This window comes from Mercenaria mercenaria, chromosome 8 (genome assembly GCF_021730395.1).
Source record: "Mercenaria mercenaria strain notata chromosome 8, MADL_Memer_1, whole genome shotgun sequence".
Lineage (NCBI taxonomy): Eukaryota > Metazoa > Mollusca > Bivalvia > Venerida > Veneridae > Mercenaria > Mercenaria mercenaria.
The window spans coordinates 59,118,892-59,140,210 of NC_069368.1; the positions used below are offsets into that span (position 1 = coordinate 59,118,892).

At 35.1% G+C, this 21,319-nt stretch overlaps 1 long non-coding RNA gene across 1 annotated transcript; it reads left to right on the plus strand.

Annotated features, from left to right (window-relative positions):
* Positions 1-861: 861 nt before the first annotated feature.
* Positions 862-7,442, plus strand: LOC123565716 (uncharacterized). Its single transcript, XR_008372244.1, has 6 exons — positions 862-997; positions 1,219-1,355; positions 2,488-2,629; positions 3,579-3,709; positions 4,554-4,698; positions 5,742-7,442. It is a non-coding gene; the product is annotated as an uncharacterized LOC123565716 (long non-coding RNA).
* The last annotated feature ends 13,877 nt before the right edge of the window (positions 7,443-21,319 follow it).

Sequence of the window (21,319 nt, forward strand, 5' to 3'; positions counted from 1 at the left end):
AACAAGAAATAACAAACATCATTTGACAGAGGGACAGCTGTCAAAAAGGTAAACAAACGAGCATTACAATGGGGTGTGGTGGCGCGTAACTGACCGCTCTAAACACAGTAATTTAAAACTCGTAATAATTCATTAAATACATGAAATATCAATACAGAATTTCGGGTTATATCAAGAAATATGATTACAAAGTACATAAATGCTAATTACCTGAATATATGTAGAATATACCCGAAGATATTTGGTTTTATTTGCACAGTATCAACAAATAAACGTTTCAAAACATTGACCATTTATGAGTGGACCAGATCGTGATTGGTGGAATAAGTCACATGCCTTTAAATATTAGTAAGTTAGTAAAGGAGGCGATGATTTACTTCCCTTATACTATTATATAAATATTGGAGGATTTGGTAAAATTTACGGAACCCAGACAGGACATTAACGGGGAAATGAAATAAACAACAAAAACCCATTAAGGATTTATGGGTACCACTATTTACCTACGACACTAGTGTTCCTGTTTAAAAAGATAAATGGTAAGGTAGATTTCTCGGAAGCACCGAGCACCCCAAACACAGCTTTAAAGCCACGCATTTGCAAAACAGGCCCACAACAACAAAAAAGCTGTGACGGAAAAATATATTTGCTTCAAACATCCAACAGGTACATTTTAATTTTATGCAAAATACAGAAAAAAGATGAAGAGGAAGGGGTAGGGGCAGAAACGGGGGCGGGGTATGGAGGTATATTTACAATTTAAGCATGGGTATTTATTGAACACCCTTCATAGGATGAAACAATTTACTTAAGTAAGCAAAATAAACAAACATGATAAGAGAGATCTATATAAGAGCTTATGTAAGTTATAGCTGTACAGAACTTTAATGCGATTTGACTATTGAGGATAAATATATTAAAACGTGTACAAGAAGAAGGATGGGAAGATTTTTGATTGCAGCAGTCATACTAGTTGTATATGCTTCAACTACGTACGGTAAGAAACAGATTTGTGCTTTTATATTTCAATCTATTTTATTTTGCTGGATTGACAATACTAAATACAAAATTGGATATTTGGACTGGCGCTACAGAATATTTAATGAGGTCATCTTGTTAGGACAATACCATTAAAGTCAATAAATAGACAAATGAATAGCATGAAACGTATTACCAAAGACAACATAAAAAGATGTATGTAAACAGTTATAATTTCAGGTTACCGTTATGTTGGATGTTATGAAGACAATAGCGAGAGAATATTGGGAAGAAATTATTCTTCAGATGGCAGCATGACGGTGGAAAAATGAATACAAACTTGCAGTTACGAGGGCGCCAACTTCTTTGGTGTTCAGGTAAGTTCAGTTATCTCTTTCTTGATCTTGTCGCTATTTTTACGTCTGAAGAAAATAACGTTTCTAACAATATTTTTCTGATAGTGTTTCAGAAAAATCTATATTGTGTATAAAAATAATTGTTTGTTATGGCCACTTCGCTAACTAGAAGACCGTCTTTTTTTTTCTTTACGTGAATCAGCTAAAATGAGAAAATATAGCTCATATTTTTACATAAATATATCTTAAAGGACAGGTTGATATCTTCTTTAACAATCCTCTAAGTCATGAGTAAACAGTAATTTATAAAGTAAACAATAATTTATATAGTCGTAAATATAAATATCTTCATGTAATAGTACACTGATATTGTTATGTGTTTGATATAAGGGGATATATTTACAGTGTAAATTTTAAATAATTTTTACGAGTGAACACTACATGCAATATTTTCACAAGTGGCATAGCTACATGTACAAGTGAAAATGTAAGATGTATGTTCATGTGTGAAACAAAAATTTGAACTTACATGTAAAACAAACAACGTTTCTTTTTATTTCGTGCTTTTCGTGAACTATTCAATGTTGGAAGGAAATGAGACAAAGATGTTACATGTCTTTAAAAACGTATGATAAAATCTGTATATGTTAACATATTTGAGCCGCGCCATGGGAAAATCAACATAGTGGGTTTGCGACCAGCATGGATCCAGACCAGCCTGCGCATCCGCGCAGTCAGGTCAGGATCCATGCTGTCCGCTAACAGTTTTTCTAATTCCAATAGCCTTTAAAAGCGAACAGCATGGATCCTGACCAGACTGCGCGGATGCACAGGCTGGTCTGGATCCATGTTGGTCGCAAAGCCGCTATGTTGGTTTTCTCATGGCACGGCTCATTTCAAAACTGAATTTGAGAAAGTACTATTCTACGATATGTACCATAGATCAGCACAGAAAACAAAGTAAAAGTATAACTGGAATATTCTTGTTTCTCTAAGCTAATTAGTTGAATTTAACAAACAACATGAATGTATGTTATAAAAGGATTCCAACATAGTTTCATAAAATCTATGTTTCATAAAATCTATGTCAATTCTTTTATCAATGATATTTATTCCGTTATAACTATGATTATTTGTTTTATTATGATTTCAGTATGCGCACCAATGTTTCTGCGGTGCACGACTAAAAAGAGGTCACAGAAGAATTGCTGACAGTGCATGTTCTACTAACTGTGCAGGAGATTCAAGCCAAAAGTGCGGTGGAACATGGAAGATATCCTTGTACACAACAAATAGTAAGAGAATATATTTATTCCGTGAAGTGATTTCTTCTTATCTTGGTACTCATTTAAAGTTGGTTAAAATATCCAGTAAATACGTGCTAGAAAATCGAACGTGACGGTCACTTTCTACAAGCAGAAAAGAACTACATGCACACTTGATAAACGTTATGTTTCATATATCTTCAATCAAAACATACGGTATAATAAGTTACATGATTGAAATCATCTTTATAAAGGCAAAACAATTCGTAATATGATGATACGATTTTATGTAGGTTTACTTATTGTTGAGCTTTTTTTTTTGTTGCCATACGTAAAGAGCACACGCGCGTTAAAATCAAAACATCCTGGAAATATTATAGCAATCGATAGCTTTTGTCTATGTCTGAAAAATGATAAGTAAGTTTAATAAATATAATTAATAAGAACCTGTTCAATTTCCAACACATTCCATCAATTTACAAAAAAAAAATGCTGTATATGGTCTGCATGTCACTAATAAGGGTGTGATTAGCTTTCTAGACCACTGCTGTAATTATTCCTCGTAGGATAAACGAAACAAAATTGTACCCCCACGATACCTTTCTGAAAAATTAGAGAACCATTTAAATTGTTAAAGTGTGATGTTTAGTTTTGCCATTTGAAAAATGTAGACAGATGATAGATTAACACAAATGGTATGAAAATCTCATAAGCTTGCCTTTCCATCTTCTTTAAAGATATTTTTTGTTTCGTGTGATTAATTCATTAAACATGCAATTAAGAACAGGAAAACATGTCATGTATATGAATTTTTCAAGTCTTAAAATCTTTGTTCGTACAAATCAAATACAAAAGAAACTTCTTGGAAATCAAAGATCAGAACAGAATTTGTTTGGTATAGATATATTAATGTTAGAATTAATATGTATAGGTCTTATTTTAAAAAAAAAACGCAAACCATAAATTATTTTAATTTCAGACTATATTGGATGTTTCGTTGACGATCATGGAAGAATTCTTGAAGGTCCAAGCACCGGCAGTAGCCAAATGACGACTAAGACCTGCCTCAAGTTCTGCAAGGACGCTGGGAAAAGATTTGCTTTAACACAGGTTTATAAAATGCAACGTCTTGTTCTTTCAATGTTACTTCTAAAGAACAAAAGAGAGTTTATTCATTAGTTAAAATCCAATTTTCTAGTAATTGTTTACTAACGACTGGAGCTCACACAAACACAAAGCCGAGCTATCCTTAAAAATTGCCATCATCGACATTTTATTGTTTCTATAAGAATTTTATAATCGGTAAAACAGGAATATCATACAGAATGCGTTTACATATTTAAAACAGACGGTGGTCGGACGTTTTGGCCTAGGATGTTTTGGCCAGGTAAATTTTCTGGACAGGACGTTTCGGCCAAAATTATGGTCTGGAGAATGTTATAGTATAATTGAACAAATTAAACTGATAAAAAAAAAACAACTAATGTTATTTTATTTTTGTAAATCATCTTTTACATTTATTTACTTTATAATGACATGAAATTATAGTAATTGAATACATCAAGCGAAAGAAAGCAACAACACCAAACAAAATAAAATTTCTTTGTAATCAATACATTCAAGTGTGACAATAAATCATTTAATTGCTTCAAAAAATTGTTAAATTAGTTTTTCCTAAAATGATTTCTAACAACACCAATGATCAATCAATGATCAATCATAGATGACATATTAATATCCAGACCATATTTTACATATTATAGAAATAAAATTTAGTTTTGGCTAAAACATCCTACCCAAAAAATTTACCCGGCCAAAAGATCCTTGGCCAAAACGTCCTACAATCAAAACAGACGTATGTTATTTGATAAGTGAGTAAAATCCCAGGAACGCGTATGCCCCAGTATAACACTCGTACAAAAACATTTAATTTGTGATTTAATTCTGTTTTCAGTACTCCAGGCAATGTTTTTGTGGAAATAACATCAGCGACTACATACAGAGAGATGACAGCGAATGCAGTTATAGCTGTACTGGTGCAAACACTGAGAAATGTGGAGGCTTTTGGAGGGGGTCATTGTATGTTGTATAATGAAACGGTAAGTTTTATTAAAAGAGGTTACGACCCAACTGTTTTGAGACATACCGCATGTTTAGTGTTTAACCCGTTTACAGTTGGACACTACGCTTCCCTCTTTGATTGTGTCTGACGGAAGAGGGGGATGGGCTCTATGATAAGCAGTTTTAAATCCTACCAGGACTGAACTGTTTTGATTCTGTCTTTGGCCTGTTTCGTCGGGCCCTTAAGGGTGTTTCTCTTGTTGCTCTGTCTTCTGAAAAGGCATTGAGTACATGCGTTTTGGTTCTAAAGGTTTGCTTTTTTTATTTTTATACACGAGCATTTTTGTTGTTTTACATGCCATGCCTTTTTGTTTCCATTAGTATGTTGAGATTCACCTGGGGGGGTATTACTTTTATTACACTGTCCAGTGTCTTTGGAACATGGTGGGGGTTAAGAGTGAGGTTGGGTTGCACCATAAACCGGTTTAAGCTCCCCAGTGGTGTTTTTGCCACGACCGTTCCAAGGCGGTGCCCACTGTGTTCCTTTGTTTGTTCGTATTGTCCTCTTGTGTAGGCTATGTGTGTGCACGCGTGTATGTGTGTGTGTTCCTTTGTTTGTTCGTTTTGTCCTCGTGTGTTGGCTTTGTGTGTGTGCACGTCTGCGTGCTGTAGGTTTTGTTTTGGGGAGGCTGCGATTTTGGTAAGTGGCATTCCCTGTTTGATATTTGTCTTTGTTTTTAAGAACAATTCCATAACAGTAAAACCATTTACTGGACACGATATATTCGTGAACTGATAGGAAATTTTGTACTTTGAAACTGTTACAAGCAAGTTCATATGTATGTGTATGTGTGTGTGTGTGTGTATGCGTGTGCGTGTACGCGCGCGCGTGCGTTAATCTATAAAGTGCAACCTCTGGAATCATTCAAATTCCTTATTTGTAAAGTTATGAACAATCACAAAGGTATTTAAAAGTACATGGATTCATTACATTGTAGAAATGACCTAGATTTCATGTAATGCTTTACATTTCAATATCAGCAAGCAATTTTATGACTGTTGTGATATTTTATCTTTTCAGACCAAGAAGAAGCGAGTACCGGAACAAATGTGCCTTCAGCTATAAAACTGAATATCTAGAAATAAAAAAACGCTTAAAACATAATCTATGAAAATATCTGACTGAATCCTACGTTTTGATTTTTATGCAAACGAAATATGTAACAAATGATTTTTCTTGTAACGGTATCAAACAGATTTTAACTTCTTGTATTCTCATAATTTTTACAAAATGTTTCAATAATATTTCAATATCATAATTCAATTCAGGAAATGTTTTCAAGTCATAATCACTGTTAATAACTGTTCGTTGCTAAACATTTCTTCCGCGTTAAAAAGTACTCGTAAAGATTAAACTGATATTTATAACCTCTTTGTTTGTCTTTTCGGCAACATAAACGGTGAATATGTTTGATAAATGTTTCAGAAAAGGCAAACTGTAGTATAGAGACCTTTAGTGGGCAAGATTGCATTAATCTATTTTCAATTCAAATTTAAGTTACATCCTATCGTATGTACAGAACGTTTACAATATTTCCTGAAATATACACCTCGCAAAGACATCCTCTATTATCAAAAGATGAGTCTAGTAGTCTATAAACAACATTAAACGGTTTCAAAAAGAATGTAATGCATATCATACCCGGACCCTAATGGCTGGGAAATTACATAGTGTAGGGGAAGAGCTGCTGACTTCTTACCGTAGATCACGGGTTCGTGTACGGATGAGAAGGGAAGTCTGGAAAGCGGTCATCCATAGTAAGTAACAATACTGCCAGATCAATCGCAGAAGTCGAGGTACATACTAGGTTGATGTTAGCTTGAAAATAAGAACACTACCTCTCAAAAACCCAGTTGTCAAAAATAAATACAACTGAAATCTTGAAATAACAGAGTAGATATTTTAACTGTTCTTTTCCGAATATAGAAACCTAGATCCGTTTAACCAACATTTCAAAAATAGTGAACGGGAGAAGTTAGTTCATAATACCATTTAATTACCAGGAGAATTTTCATGCTGTACATACTAAACTTATTAAAACTGACAACTGTTGCAGTAATGACTGAAAATCCGTGCTACATAATATAGTATGTGTATATGTTGACCACTTTCTTTTTTGAGCCGTGATTAATTTATGCAGGAGAGTTGATTCGCCAAAATAAGTAGAAACACATATGTAATACATAGTAAAGCGGTATAAGTTATCGATAAAGGCACAAAGGATATGGCGTTGCCTTAACAAACTTGCTTTTTGATGTTTGAAGTTCACATTTTCAAATGTGTTTAATCGTTTGTTTTAATAAACATTGCTCGAGAAAATTGTGCTGTTGAATCGAGTAGTTAATTATATGTTAGCTAGTCAAAAATACTTGCCTGTTAGTCTTACTTACCGTGTAATGGCTTCAATACGTTACAAATATAGTAATAATGCTCGCAAAATCATCAAAAATATTCATTCAGTTTGCGTCGAGGAGAAGACAAATAATGGATAATCATTGAAGATCCCAATGACTCGCAATATAGAGCGTGTTTCCACACTTACCGGTATAAGCCGTGCGGCAGTGAAACAATAGGGAAAAAAATAAGTCAAACAATCATATTAAAATATATAGAATGTTTTTTTTTTTTAATAAAGATTCTTCCAAGATTCATGACTAAAATAAAATAAAATAAAAATAATGTAATAATAGAGAAAAAATACGGCGTAATCTTGGCTTGAACTCGCACCTCACGGTTTGTAATCATTATACGCTCTACCAATTTCGCTAGCGATGTAATCAAAAGATAATAGGTAAGGGTAGATTTCTCGGAAGCACGGGACACTAAAAACACAGCCTCAGAGCCGGGCATTTGGAAAGAAGGCCCACAACAAAAAGAATATTACAGACGGGTTGCTTCAAAAATCTAACAGGTACATATAAATTTATGCCAAATATAGATAGAAGTTCATGGTAAACAAAACATACATATCACATGTGACATGAATTAAATTAGAATAAATATAGAAACTATGGTGGCATATTTCTGCCAACCACATATCCACTTATTTATGTAGTCCGTTTCTAAAAATTGTCACATACCCAGTTATTATCTGGCAAGTGGCAAAATTGCGTGTTATCCAGATAATTATGTTAACAGGACAAAACTGACTGTTAGTGCCCTATGGTGGCATATTTCTGCCAACCACATATCCACTTAGTTATCTCGAAGTTTTTCGTAAAAATGTCACTTATTCAGTTATTATCAGACAAGTGGCAAAACTGCGTGTTATCCACATAAATATCTTAACAGGACAAAACTGCCTGTTGATGCCCATGACTGCCATCCACATATTCACTTACGCTAACTAGGTATCTTGATTTTTGTCACTTAGTTATGATCGGCAATATCCTTAATCTTCCTCTATCTTTACGGAATGAATGAAATTACATAAAGGGACATATACTCATTCGTTCCGTAAACCGTATAGGGGACGAAAAGTCTAACCGTTAATCGCCAATTTATGTACGAATATTAACTGGATATTAAGAAAATCTTCAAAATAACTACTTATTTATGTAAATATGTGGATGGCAGAAGTGGGCACTAACAGGTAGTTTTGTTCTTTTAACCTAATTATCTTGATAACACGCAATTTTGCCACTTGCCAGATAATAACTGGATATGTGACATTTTTTAGAGAAAACTGTCTACATAAATAAGTAGATATGTGGTTGGCAGAAAAATGCCACCATAGTGCCCACTTCTGCCATCCGCATATTCCAATATATAAGTGGTTATTGTGAAAGTATTCTTGATATCCGGTTAATATTCGTACACAAATTGGCGAATAACGGTTAGACTTTTCGTCCTCTATACGGAATAAATAAGTGTAAATCATAACTGACTAACTGACAAAAATCAAGATACCTAGTTAACATAAGTGAATATGTTGGTGGCAGTAGTGGGCACTAACAGACAGCTCTGTCGTGTTAAAATACTTAAGTGGATAACACGCAGTTTTCTCACTTGCCAGATAATAACTGAATAAGTGACATTTAACGACATTTTTCGAGATAAATAAGTGGATATCTGGTTGGCAGAAATATACCACCATAAGAAACAATGAAAAATAAAATAAGAATAACATTATTATTAAAATGTATAATATGTTGTTTTTTTTGAAAAGAGTCTTTTAAGATTCTTGACTAAAATAAAATAAAATTAATGTATACTAGAGAAAACATACGGCCGTAATCTGGGCTTGAAGTCGCACCTCACGGTTTGTAATCATTGTGCTCTATCAATGGCACCAGTGATATAATCAAGTTCATGGTAAACGAAACATACATATCAACTTACTCTATAGATTTTCAGCCAGATATGGACCGAATATCGATATAACCCCATTGAAAAAGTGTATCTTTCCGTCACAGCTCAAAACTATACGCCCGCCAATTTTATTTCATATGTAGCACTCCTAAATTGTTTATATTCGTTAGGAGGCAGTAAACAGTTTTCAGGTGTTAGTGTCGAATTGGCCAGACTCAAATTTACAAATAAGAGGCAATTTACGGAATGAAGTGCATATTTGAACTTCTAAATAATAATAATTGCTAGAATTGAAATATCAGCGGCTAGAATTGAGTTTCACTTATTTAGAAAAAATTAGTTGAGTAGCCTTGATCTTGATATTATGACGCAATGACTTTTAGATGCGAATACATGCCTCCGCTGAGCTAGCTTAAAGTGGAGTTGTCATTTTAACAGGGGCCTCAGGAAAACTGGAATAGTGAAAAAACGGCACATATATTTGAGCTTATTTTCAGATTTTACAGTGTTACCAGAGTATCAAACCGTGTAGCAGTTGGGGCTATCATTTGCAGGTAATTTTCTACAGCGATTTGAAAATTGGCAAATTTAGCTTTCTTCGTCATCAGTTTCCGCGACTGGGAGAGCACAAAATTCAGGTCTTGTAAACAGAAATCTAGGTATTAGGCATGCATTGCAGATGGTTTGTAACGACAGACATACAGTCATGTTAATGTTGCAATATCTTTATTTCAGGTGTGTGGTTACAGACTTTTGTGTGAGGTTTTGAAAGTTGGGAAGGCGACTTTAGGCCGAGAAGCTCTGAAAACTGTTTACTGCCTCCTTAACTCTCTTAAAAATGAAAACGCTTTTCAATCTTTTCACTATTGCACAGACAACTTAGGTCTTACTGTAATGTCACGATAACCATGTTGCTCGGCACAGCAATTCCTCATATTAAGATTCCTCGTGTGTCTTCAACTGACCGATTTCTCACAAATGAAGGGAAAGAAATCTGTTATTATTTCGCCCCTACTTGCTGTAAGTTTAACCGATGGTTTTCCAAATATCACAGTTTTCACACGCTCGCGCAGAATAGGATCCTTTTCCTCACATTTTCAATTTTGACATACGTGAATATAATAGGAGTTAACAAGAAAATCTCTTTTCACAGATTCTGTCTATGTATTTTAGTGTTGGCAAGAGGCAAATATATAATTGTTATCTTTTAACCTCTAATATCTGTGTCTGTCTGTATGTCTGTCTGTCTTTCTCCGTAACCACTATATAGCATGAGTGATTGTTGTTCATATCGCCTTTATGGGTCTCTTCACTTAATATTTGTGAGAGTTATCTGGGACTTTTTGCTTAATAGAATATTAAGTGGAGACGGTATCCTAGACTAGACTTGTTCTTGAACGTTAACAAAGATTAACTAATATGAACCAGAGTAATGTATTGTGAGAAAAAAGAGAGAATAAAGCTACCTCAGCGTAACGCTTCACTACTACTACTAGCCTAAGTGCTATACCTAAATCTACTGCTGCTCGGTGTCGCGAGTTCGATCCACGGGCGGGGTGTATGTTCTCCGTGACAATTTGATAAAAGACATTGTTTCTGAAATCATTCGTGGTCCACCTCTGATCATTCATGTGGGCAAGTTGGCAGTTACTTGCGGAAAACAGGTTTGTACTGGTACAGAATCCAGGAACACTGTTAAGGTTAACTGTCCGCCATTACATAACTGAAATACTGTTGAAAAACGGCATTAAAACCAAAACAAACAAACATCTACTGCTATTGGTACTGCCTCTTCTACTGCTGCTTGAACTGCTACTGCTACTTTTACTACTACGACTACTGTTATTACTAGAACTGCTACAACTATTGCTACTATTACTACTACTACTGCCACTTCTGTTACTGCTACTCCTACACCTACTGCTGCTATTACTACTGCTACTTCTACAGCTTACAACTGCAACTACGACTGCTGCTACAACCACTACTATTACTACTACTACTTGAATTACTGTTACTTCTTCTACTACTACTACTACTACTGTTGATGACGATACTACTACTACTACTGTTGCTACTACTACTACTACTTCAACTACTACCGGTGTTGTTGTTGCTACTGCTGCTGCTACTACTACTACTACTACTACTACTACTACTACTACTTTTGCTTGTGCTGCTGTTCCTACTACTACTATTTCTTCTGCAGCTGCTGGAACTAATACTGCTACTGCTGCAACTACTACTACTGCTGCTGCTGCTGATGATGACGATGATGATGATGCATCTGCTGCTGCTGCTAATACTACTACTGCTATTGTTGCTGCTGCTGCTACTACTATCATTACTACTACTACTACTACTGCTACAACTGCTGCTGCTGCTGCTACTACTACTATTACAACAAAACTTTTATCACTGCTACTACTACTAATATTACTGCTACTGCTACTGCTGCTGCTGCTTCTGCTACTGCTTCTCTACTACTACTACTACTGCAGATGCTTCTACTATTACTGCTGTTGTTATTGCTACTACTACTACTACTACTACTACTACTACTGCTGCTGCTGCTGTTGCAATTACTACTGCTGCTACTGCTACTGCTGCTTCCGCCGCTGCAACTACTACTGCAGCTGCTGCTACTACTTCTACTGCAACTACTGCTGCTGCTACTGCTACTACTGCTGCTGCTACTGCAACTACTGCTACTGCTACTGCAACTACTGCTGCTGCTACTGCTACTACTGCTGCTGCTACTGCAACTACTGCTACTGCTACTGCAACTACTGCTGCTGCTACTGCTACTACTGCTGCTGCTACTGCTACTACTGCTGCTGCTACTGCAACTACTGCTACTGCTACTGCAACTACTGCTGCTGCTACTACTACTACTACTGCTGCTGCTGCTACTGCTACTGCCGCTTCTTCTGCCGCTGCTGCTACTGCTACTGCTGCTGCTACTACTACTACTGCTGCTGCTGCTGCTGCTGCTGCTGCCTCTACTGTTGCTGCTGTTGCCTATACTACAACTGCTGCAACAGCTAAAATGGTTTCGGAACTGATTATGACCTACATGTTAAAGCCCTGGGTACGAACCCATCCGTTCTGATACCGGTATATGTGCACAAGATGTTTTCTACCTTACATTAATATTTCGGGTACAATGTGAACCCTTCTTGCATCAGAACTTGGCGTTTTATCATTTCAAAAAACAGAAATACCCGTTAGGCACAAACTGAAACTCTGTTATAATTGTCAATATTTTCAATATGAGCACGTATTTATTTCATACGTGTGCCTATTAATGTTTACAATATCAAACTAATTCTAGGAAATGTTTCACATCAAAGTGAAATAGAAGCTTTGTGAATTCCATCCTTAGCCATAAATATACACAGCACCCAAAGCCTTTGTATATGGGACATTGCGTATTCTGCATAAAAAGACTTATTATTTTCCGAAACGGATTGTCTCTACCCTTTTAATTCTCATGAAAAAGAAGTGGAGGGATTTTTTCAGTATTGAATATGCGATTCAAAGTCAACTAAAAGGAAACTTCACATTACTCATTTCCGTTATCTAGCGAGTTTTCTTTTTGTTTTACGACATAATTCTCTCCCAATATGTTAGACTGCGTGTAAAGCATAGAAAGTAGTTTGTGAAATTGTACAATATAGAGAATATTTCTTTCTTGCAGTCTAAGACTGAAATATCTTTCATGAGTGATCACCAGATGTAATATTTCCAACGAGGTAAAATGTTATAAAGGGTGCTCATCAGTGAGGAAAAGTTTGATTCTACATATACAACAAGCAACTTTTCTTTTTATTTCGTGTTTTGACTAAATTTACCCATGTTATAGTATTATACCAATGTAATTAATATTTCTTATTTTTCACTGTGATAATTACCAAATATATTCACTCTAATATTTCAATATTTCACTAATATTCATTTTATGTAATAAAAATTCATATTTTCGTTTAACGTCATTCATTTTTTGTATATTTTTCCGCACCAGTTACTTTAACATTAGCGTGTTAAATTCTAATGATATCCACTGATTTAGTTAAAGTTTCATTTCCACACCAGACAGTATGTGGTCTCTCGAGTATTTTCCCAATAAACCTCTGTAATTACCAATTAATGCTTATTAATTGGAAACGTATTGATAGTTTCCATAGAGAGAAGAAACTTGGAATGAAAAATGCATTAAAATGAAATATCGATCTATTGCTGTATCACTAGAGATGCTATGTACATAAACATATCTACAAGTCAATAATGTAGAATAGTAAAACTAGTGTCGCTAATATCTGTCAATTTTACAGGTGTTCCGTATTTAATAGGTATTAGGAACTTTAAAAATTCGAAATGGTATTTCTAAACGTTTCAAAAATGTATGTAGTCGACTTATATGTGGTCAAAAAAACTCATTTCTTTCTGATCGTCAAACATTTAAATAACAAAGCAATTCTTTTAAGATAGAAAATATGCCGAAACCGTATGTTACCAGATAATTAAACACTTCTTGACAAATTAATTTATGATAATCATCATATACAGTAATGCGTATGTAAAAGACATAGGTATGAAGATGATACGAAGTATTGTTAAATGAAATTAGCTTCGTTGGATAGAAAATCGTTGACCACTAGAAATATTTACAGAACGTTAACAAAAACATAAAGATGATCCATTGATTTTTCATCGGGTGTTTATTTGTTCATAATTTCAAAAGCAAGTGTTTCAGACATGTTGCATTGCCAATATTCATATGTCAATATTGTAATACCACATAAATACCTCGAGAAATATAGTTAGGACAAATTCTGTGATGGCTTCATTTCTATGCACTAACACTGTGATTGGTTGCCCTAAACTATTTACAACAGCGTCCATTTACTACAGAACAATAGTTCTGCGTGTACCCAAATAAAGTAAAATATTTATTTGACACGTATTGGTAACCATTTTGAGAGATGTTCCTGTCATTGCCATAATATATGTGTAACCACCAATGCATTTACAAAAGAAAACACTAAAATAGAACGATTTGAAAGGAATGGAAACTTAACTACTCTTGATGAGAAAGCCGTCGTTCAGACATTTATAACACTGCAAGATTTATCGGACTGCTAAATAAAATGACAAAGCATTGCGAAGTCTGCAGGACCAGAATGCCTTTGTTGATGTGAATCCCACTTTTTTCTTATGGCACAAATTATCCTAGTTTCTTGTTAATTACTATTTTTGTCAAACGTTTTCTCAAATATTTGTCAAATGTTTAAATTTTGATCAACAAAGTAGAAAATATTAATGATTTCATTGTTTTATTACCTCCCTTTATAGCTTTGACCAGCAAAACAAAAACTTTCAGACAGGATATTTCGTATATATCTTTGAAATTAAGATGACTAGACTGAGTGCAACTTTGAAAAAGGATAATAATGTGCTTCTGGTGCCGAAAGGTCTAGAGGCAGTGAAAGCAAATTAAATAGATAAGTGTGACAGATGACAATCACTATATGGTTCTCTGGTCTTTGGAATTTGGTGAAGAAAACACACACTGAAAATTGAAGCAGATTGGAAGTATTTATAAGATCTGTTTAAAATGATTCTAGTTTAACCTTCAGCGGCCCCTGAAAAGGGGCTCACACCCGAGTCATTTGCATAACAATTGGAGAGAACCTTATAATAATGCTAAAAACCAAGTTTGATAAAGATGCATACAGCAGTTTATGAGAAAAGGTTGTTTTAAGGTATTTCATATATTTAGCTCTAGTGGCCCCTTAAAGGGTATCGAGTGCTTCCATTTGAACTAAAAGATCAAACAAGCTGTTCATCGGAAGCAATTTAGTAAAACTGGAAAATATATTTAGTAAGTTTTTCATACAATTTATAATAAAGGGATATGATTAGACTTATTTTTGAAAAGTAAGTACACAAGTTAGAATATTTATAATTGGGTTCTAATTCTATATTATGGGTTCGTCTGTTGCCAAAACATTTATGAAAGTGAAAAACGTCATAACATGTTGTTTAAATATGACTGATAACCTTTAAGAAACAATCAAGATCCTTGACATAAAGTAACGAGAAAACCCTTAACAGTTTAATCGATTTGCAGCTCTGTCTCAATGTTTATTTTCATTCTGGCCATAGTTTAAGCATGTCACAAGCTACGCGTTAGCAATTCTACATCTAAATTGCCTTAATGAAATTATAGTTCAATTTTTCTACAGCGTTATTACAAAATAATTGGACTGACAGAAAGCAATCAAGAAGTGTTCTGCGAAGTAAAGTCAATATATTTTGCAGCTCTGCTAGCATAGAATCCTAAAGCCTCTAACCGAGACATTCTTTGAAAGAAAAGCACGTAACCACGCAAGGCAAAGTAATATCCTCAAAAGAGATGTAATAAAAATTAGGCCAAAGTTTCAGAACGATCCCGTCAGAAATACATAATTATCTAGCTTAACAAGTTTTGAGGATTGCTATTAGACATATGATATTTAATTACTGTGTGTCGCGAAATTTAACCATAACGTGATTCTCAAATTTTCTATGTAAAATTGAAATCTATTCGGATTTACGCCGAAACAGGATCATGTTACTGTTATTTTCAATGCGATGTTTCCTTGTTTGCTTGTCGTAACAAAGCTAACAGATACTCCTTGCAAAAAATGACGGTCCATATATTGTGCTAATGACTGGTCAATAATTCAAATCGTGTTTGCTTAAGGTAAAACTGAACAACTAATGGGCATGTAATGTGTTTCCTAACCGGTTTCGTTAGGAAAGTACAACTGTCACAGACACAAAGTATTGTCCTGTCTCTGGGGCCTCCGTGGCGAGTAGTTAAGGTCGCTGACTTCAAATCATTTGCCCCTCATCGAGATGGGTTCGAGCCTCAATCGGGGTGTTGAATTCTTCATGTGAGGAAACCATCCAACTGGCTAACGGAAGGTCGGTGGTTCTACCCAGGTGCCATCACGTGATGAAATAATGCACGGAAGGGTACCTGGGATCTTCCTCCACTATCAAAGCTGAAATGTCGCCATTTGACCTATAATTGTGTCGGTGCGACGTAAAACCCAACAAAATAAATAAATAAATTGTCCTGTCTACAGATTACACAGTTACATCAAAATTGTGCCATGACGAATGTTATCATTAATTATTTGGTTGTTTAGTGATCCTCCGCGGAAATATGTGGCGTCAGTATGTTAAATGAGGTGCGAGGCGTCAGCCGAGTCCCAATATTTATCAGACTCATCCCACACATTTCGACACTAACAAGTCCTATAATTGATTGAATTTATCTACTACTTATTTATAGCCTAGATTGTCACGCATCAACAAACGGTACTTTATGATTCGGTTTCAATGCCAGTTAATTCTACTACTGCAGGAGTAGATATTCCCTCTGTCATTTTAAGGATGACTACCCGTAAAAGGCCTCAGTTTCACCAAAAGCGTACATACATCTTGATAATGTAAGCTTTGAAAATGTCAAACGATAGAAATAAGGTACATATTGACAAGTTACATAGTGACAGAACTTCTCAAAAAATCCCTTTAGACTACCTCCCCTGATAATTTTGGTTTTCAGAAGATATCTCCCCTGAAAACTAGAAAAAAAAATTTTTCTCCTTTTCCCTACAGGGAATTTTAGATTTCTTTTTTATATTTGTATCAGAATCATATAATGCAGCGTTGTACCGCAAACTTTTATCGAAACTCAAGCTCAGATTCTCATAATCAAAGAAATTATATATTTCCCGTAGGCATCAATGTTAACCTCAACACCTATTATCTCCCCAAAAAATGATAAAATTCGAAAAATCTCTCGGTTAAACGTTTTTAATTTTGAATGCCTTTAAAGTGATCAAGTTTCATTTAGATATTACCATCCAGTTACAAGATATGAAATATGGCTACAACACCATGTTATCCTTAATAGGAATTTAAACCACAACGTGCTCCCTGATATAGCAGATTCTGGGAGAGACTTTGGGAAATAATCTTTGCGATTTCCCCCTACTTCCTGAACAAGGAACTGGATACTAAGAAGTACTGTAACTTCTTTCCCGCATTTTTTTTTTCTTTCTTTTAAAAGGCCAGGCGCATGAAAGTATGCATGGTGCCATTAATCCAGATATAATGTGATTTTAAGAGATTTTCCTAAATTTCTACCGTTCATTTTTAATGTCCTTATAAATTTATATTCAATTTTTGAAATTTCTAAATTTCAAAGCTTCCCGAAATAGAAACATAACTTCCCAATAGAGAAAATGAGATATATTATTAACATCAAATTGCAGGGAGAGTTGGCTTACTGATTACAGATGTATTATGATATTATGCAAATTTGATATAAACAAAGTTCCACAATGTAAAGAAGCTATCTAGAACATTTTATTTGTTAACTGCCATAACTCTTCTGGGTGCATCCTTACAATACACAAGCTTCATCTGATACTGATAATGTCTACCATCTGTGACTAAAATCTGATAAACTGTTGACACTTATTGTAAACATTTTTCAAAACTGTCGTTGTGAAAGAAAATTCGGTATAAAAGCAATTTATTTTGATGGCAATATACAACGCTCGCGTATATGGGAAAGGTTCCATTGTCCTGTGGAAGAACGAAGCGTGTGCGTGTCTGTAAATGCCTTGTAGGTATATAAGTTTGCATTAGCAAGCTACAACGAAAGTATAATATTGCAATTGATCGATATTTCAATCTATTGGATTTTTCATTCCCAGCGTCTTCTCACTATGGGAACTCTGTCATTACTATTCCAAAGTATAGAGGTTAATGGATGAATACGGCTTTAAGTGCTATAAATGTTCTGTTTTCTGTGAATGTAATAAGGATAGATATTCAATGTCTACATATTAACAAGCTGAATATAAAGGTCTTGACCTCGAATCGATTTATTGATACTTGATACGCTAACTGTGACAATTCAGAACTGGACTGGAAAAAAGGTTTGATAATTTAATGTTTATATTAGTAAACATGTCATCTAAGAAATCTGTGCGTTGATATTTCAAACGGAGCTTATCATAAAGATGCAACCTTTCGATTTTCTTTCTGTTTGTTTTCCTGCTGCAGCAGTGCTGAGCGTAAAGTCAAATTGTTTTGATTAACTGTGTGAAATATCAAAATAAAAATTTGTGAAGTGACAGACACGAAAACCCCTGAAAAATGTCTAACGATGTCGGTTTGGAGCAATAGATATTGAATTTATAATTGATCGTGCTTTATGCGGACAAAAGAAGTCAGATTGCAATAAAAAGCATGTAGAGGGAAAGTTAGGATGCAAAGTGTATGTACATGCGAAAACTTTATATTTCAAGATCCCATGAAGTATAACAGCAAGGGGAATGACAAAATGTGTTGCACACTATACAAGAGGGACATTGTAAAAGTCCAATGCTAGAGATTAATACACGCAGGAATCTTTCAAAACATTTTCCAAAGATATTAATTTTTGTCCTAGCTACACTGCATCATTAAAAATCAATTTAACACAACTGTATTTTGTAAACTTGGACTGTGAAAATTGTTTAATATTCTCTTTCGATTAGAGAACCCATGTAAAACACGTTCAACGTTCATAGTTATATTTGCAATTATTTGATAAAGAAATAGGTAAAAGATGCGCCGTGTACTAAGGCGAAGTTTTGATTCGAGACGAGCAAGTACTGTGGTCGAAAAATCAGTATCGGGAAGAAAAAGATCTGTGCCAACCTTGTCAGGTGTACCTAAGGAATATGTTACCGAAAGGAGGGGTTCTTACCAAGGACCAAGTCACGTGACATATAGGACAAAATCAGATTCGAAATTGAGTTTTAGAAATAGTTTTATCCTTTACGGTACAGGAGTTAATTACAAAAGAGTGTTTCGAATCTTACTGGTTATGCTAGTGTTGCTTATTGTAGCCGTACTTATTTCTCTTTATAGGCTGTTCACCTGAGATTTGTCCCTCCATTCTCGGTCCACTTGTGATAAAACAGTGTGTAACATTTAGATGATATTTCGCATGCATGCAATGCACTCTCACTTAAGATATTATTTGTGCAGGTACATAGTAAATTATTCCTTTTGTAACAGGTTTTCCTCGTATATTTAACAATTTTATTTTAAAAATGTGTACCATCTATTCTTCAAATGTAAAAGATTGTCTTTTTGACTGACATATGTTACAGTATCTATCAAACAGTTCTGTAAAACCAGTATCTATAGGAAATACAATGCCTGGAAGGCGTCTACATTACAAATATATATATTCTACACCTGCTTAAGATTTAATTGCAATTTCAACACTTGTCAATCCTGATTGGGGGAAATCTGAACTTAACGGACGTACCCACCACAGTGTGATAATCCCTTTTTGTCTAACGAACATGCTCTCCACTGGGTCATTATATGTATCTGTCTAAAAAACTTGCTCATCACATTTCGATAATCTGTATCTATCTAACAGACATGCTCTCCACATCGCGATAATTTGTATCTAACAGACGTACTCCCCGCAGTGCGATAATCTGTATCTATCTAACAGACGTACTCCCCGCAGTGCGATAATCTGTATCTATCTAACAGACGTAGTCCCCGCAGTGCGATAATTTGTATCTATCTAACAGACGTACTCCCCGCAGTGCGATAACCTGTATCTATCTAACAGACGTACTCCCCACAGTGCGATAATCTGTATCTATCTAATAGACATGCTTTCCGCACTGCGGCTAACTACCTACCTACCTACCTATCCACAGTGCGATAATCTGTATCTATCTAAAACCCCAGGCACACATACGGCGCAGATAGCTACGTCTGGCCGCGGATAGAAACGTAGTAATCCGTATCGATCCGTACCTGAGCCGCACGGATTGGTACGGATTGATACGGATTACTACTTTAAGATACGGCTTTTGTACGGATCGATACGGAGGACTACGTTTCTCTCCGTGGCTAAACGTAGCTATCCGCGCCGTATGTGTGACTGTGGTATAACAGACGTACTCCCACAGTGCGATATTCTGATTTTTTCCCATTTGGACCCAACAAACGTCCTCCCTATTGTGTGATAATCTGTATCTATCTAGCAAATGTTCTATCCACAGTGTTATTATATAAAGATTGATAATTTACAGGTTTATCAGTTTACGGTACCAACTCGACTAAAAAAACTAGCAATGAGTTTTAGGATTAATTAGTACATTGTGTAAACATACCTTATATTCAAAAAGACACTAAATCTCAGCTAAATTTGATAATGAAATTTACTGTCACTTACATCTCTAATTAAATGTTAAGTTTTCAAGTGGAAGACCAATTTAAGTTGAAACTTATCTGGAACCGAAAATGTTTTGTGAATACGGTGTCTGTTCTGTTTTTAAGAACATTGTCCATGTTAAACAAATCTGGAACTGAAACCCTTAAGCACGTTATTTAGTTAACACAGTATACCATCAATTCATTGCACAGTGTAAATTGCTGCTGTCGAATTTGTGCTTTGTTATGTAATTTGCATTAATTTGTTACGGAAAAAATATGAAATATGACAATGTCAACTGATTTAATAGCCAAAGTGACTTAAGAATGATGTAACTAAAGCACTTTTGCCTGATATTAATCTTTACCGAGAGATTTTTCCACATGCAATCTCGGAAGAGATTTGTAAGTTTATGGAAATGGACAAATGTTAGCAAAACATGTAGCATTGATCGTCCTTGTGAAATTCTTAAGTAAAAATAAAGCTGTAAAACAAGACATCATTGTGATGTTTGCATCCTAGCTACCTCTTTTCTGATAGTTTTAGAATAATACCATATAGGTTATCTTTTCATTGTATATCCCTAAATGATTATACATGTGTTATTAGTCAAAACAAGAAGACACAGTCTGTATGAGATATTACTGACATACATGATGACTCTTTCAAGAATATGAGACATACACAACTACAGGATGGTCCAGTAGTCTAGTGACACGCTTGACTGTCAATCCAGAGGTCTGTGGTTAGATTCCCTGTCCAGGCACTGGACATTTCTGAGGCACTCCGGAGTGTCTCTCTATTAATGAAGAGGCAAGTACTGGTTCTTCCAAGGAAAGAAGCTTTGCATATACATGTATCGGTGCTATACATCTGGCATATTTAATTAAGAACCAGTCTGTCTATTCAGAGCTAGGCTTAGTCAGCCGGACATGACTGTATCTATAAGATTTCTATTTCTCTTTATTGGGGGTGGGGGGGAGGGGGCTTT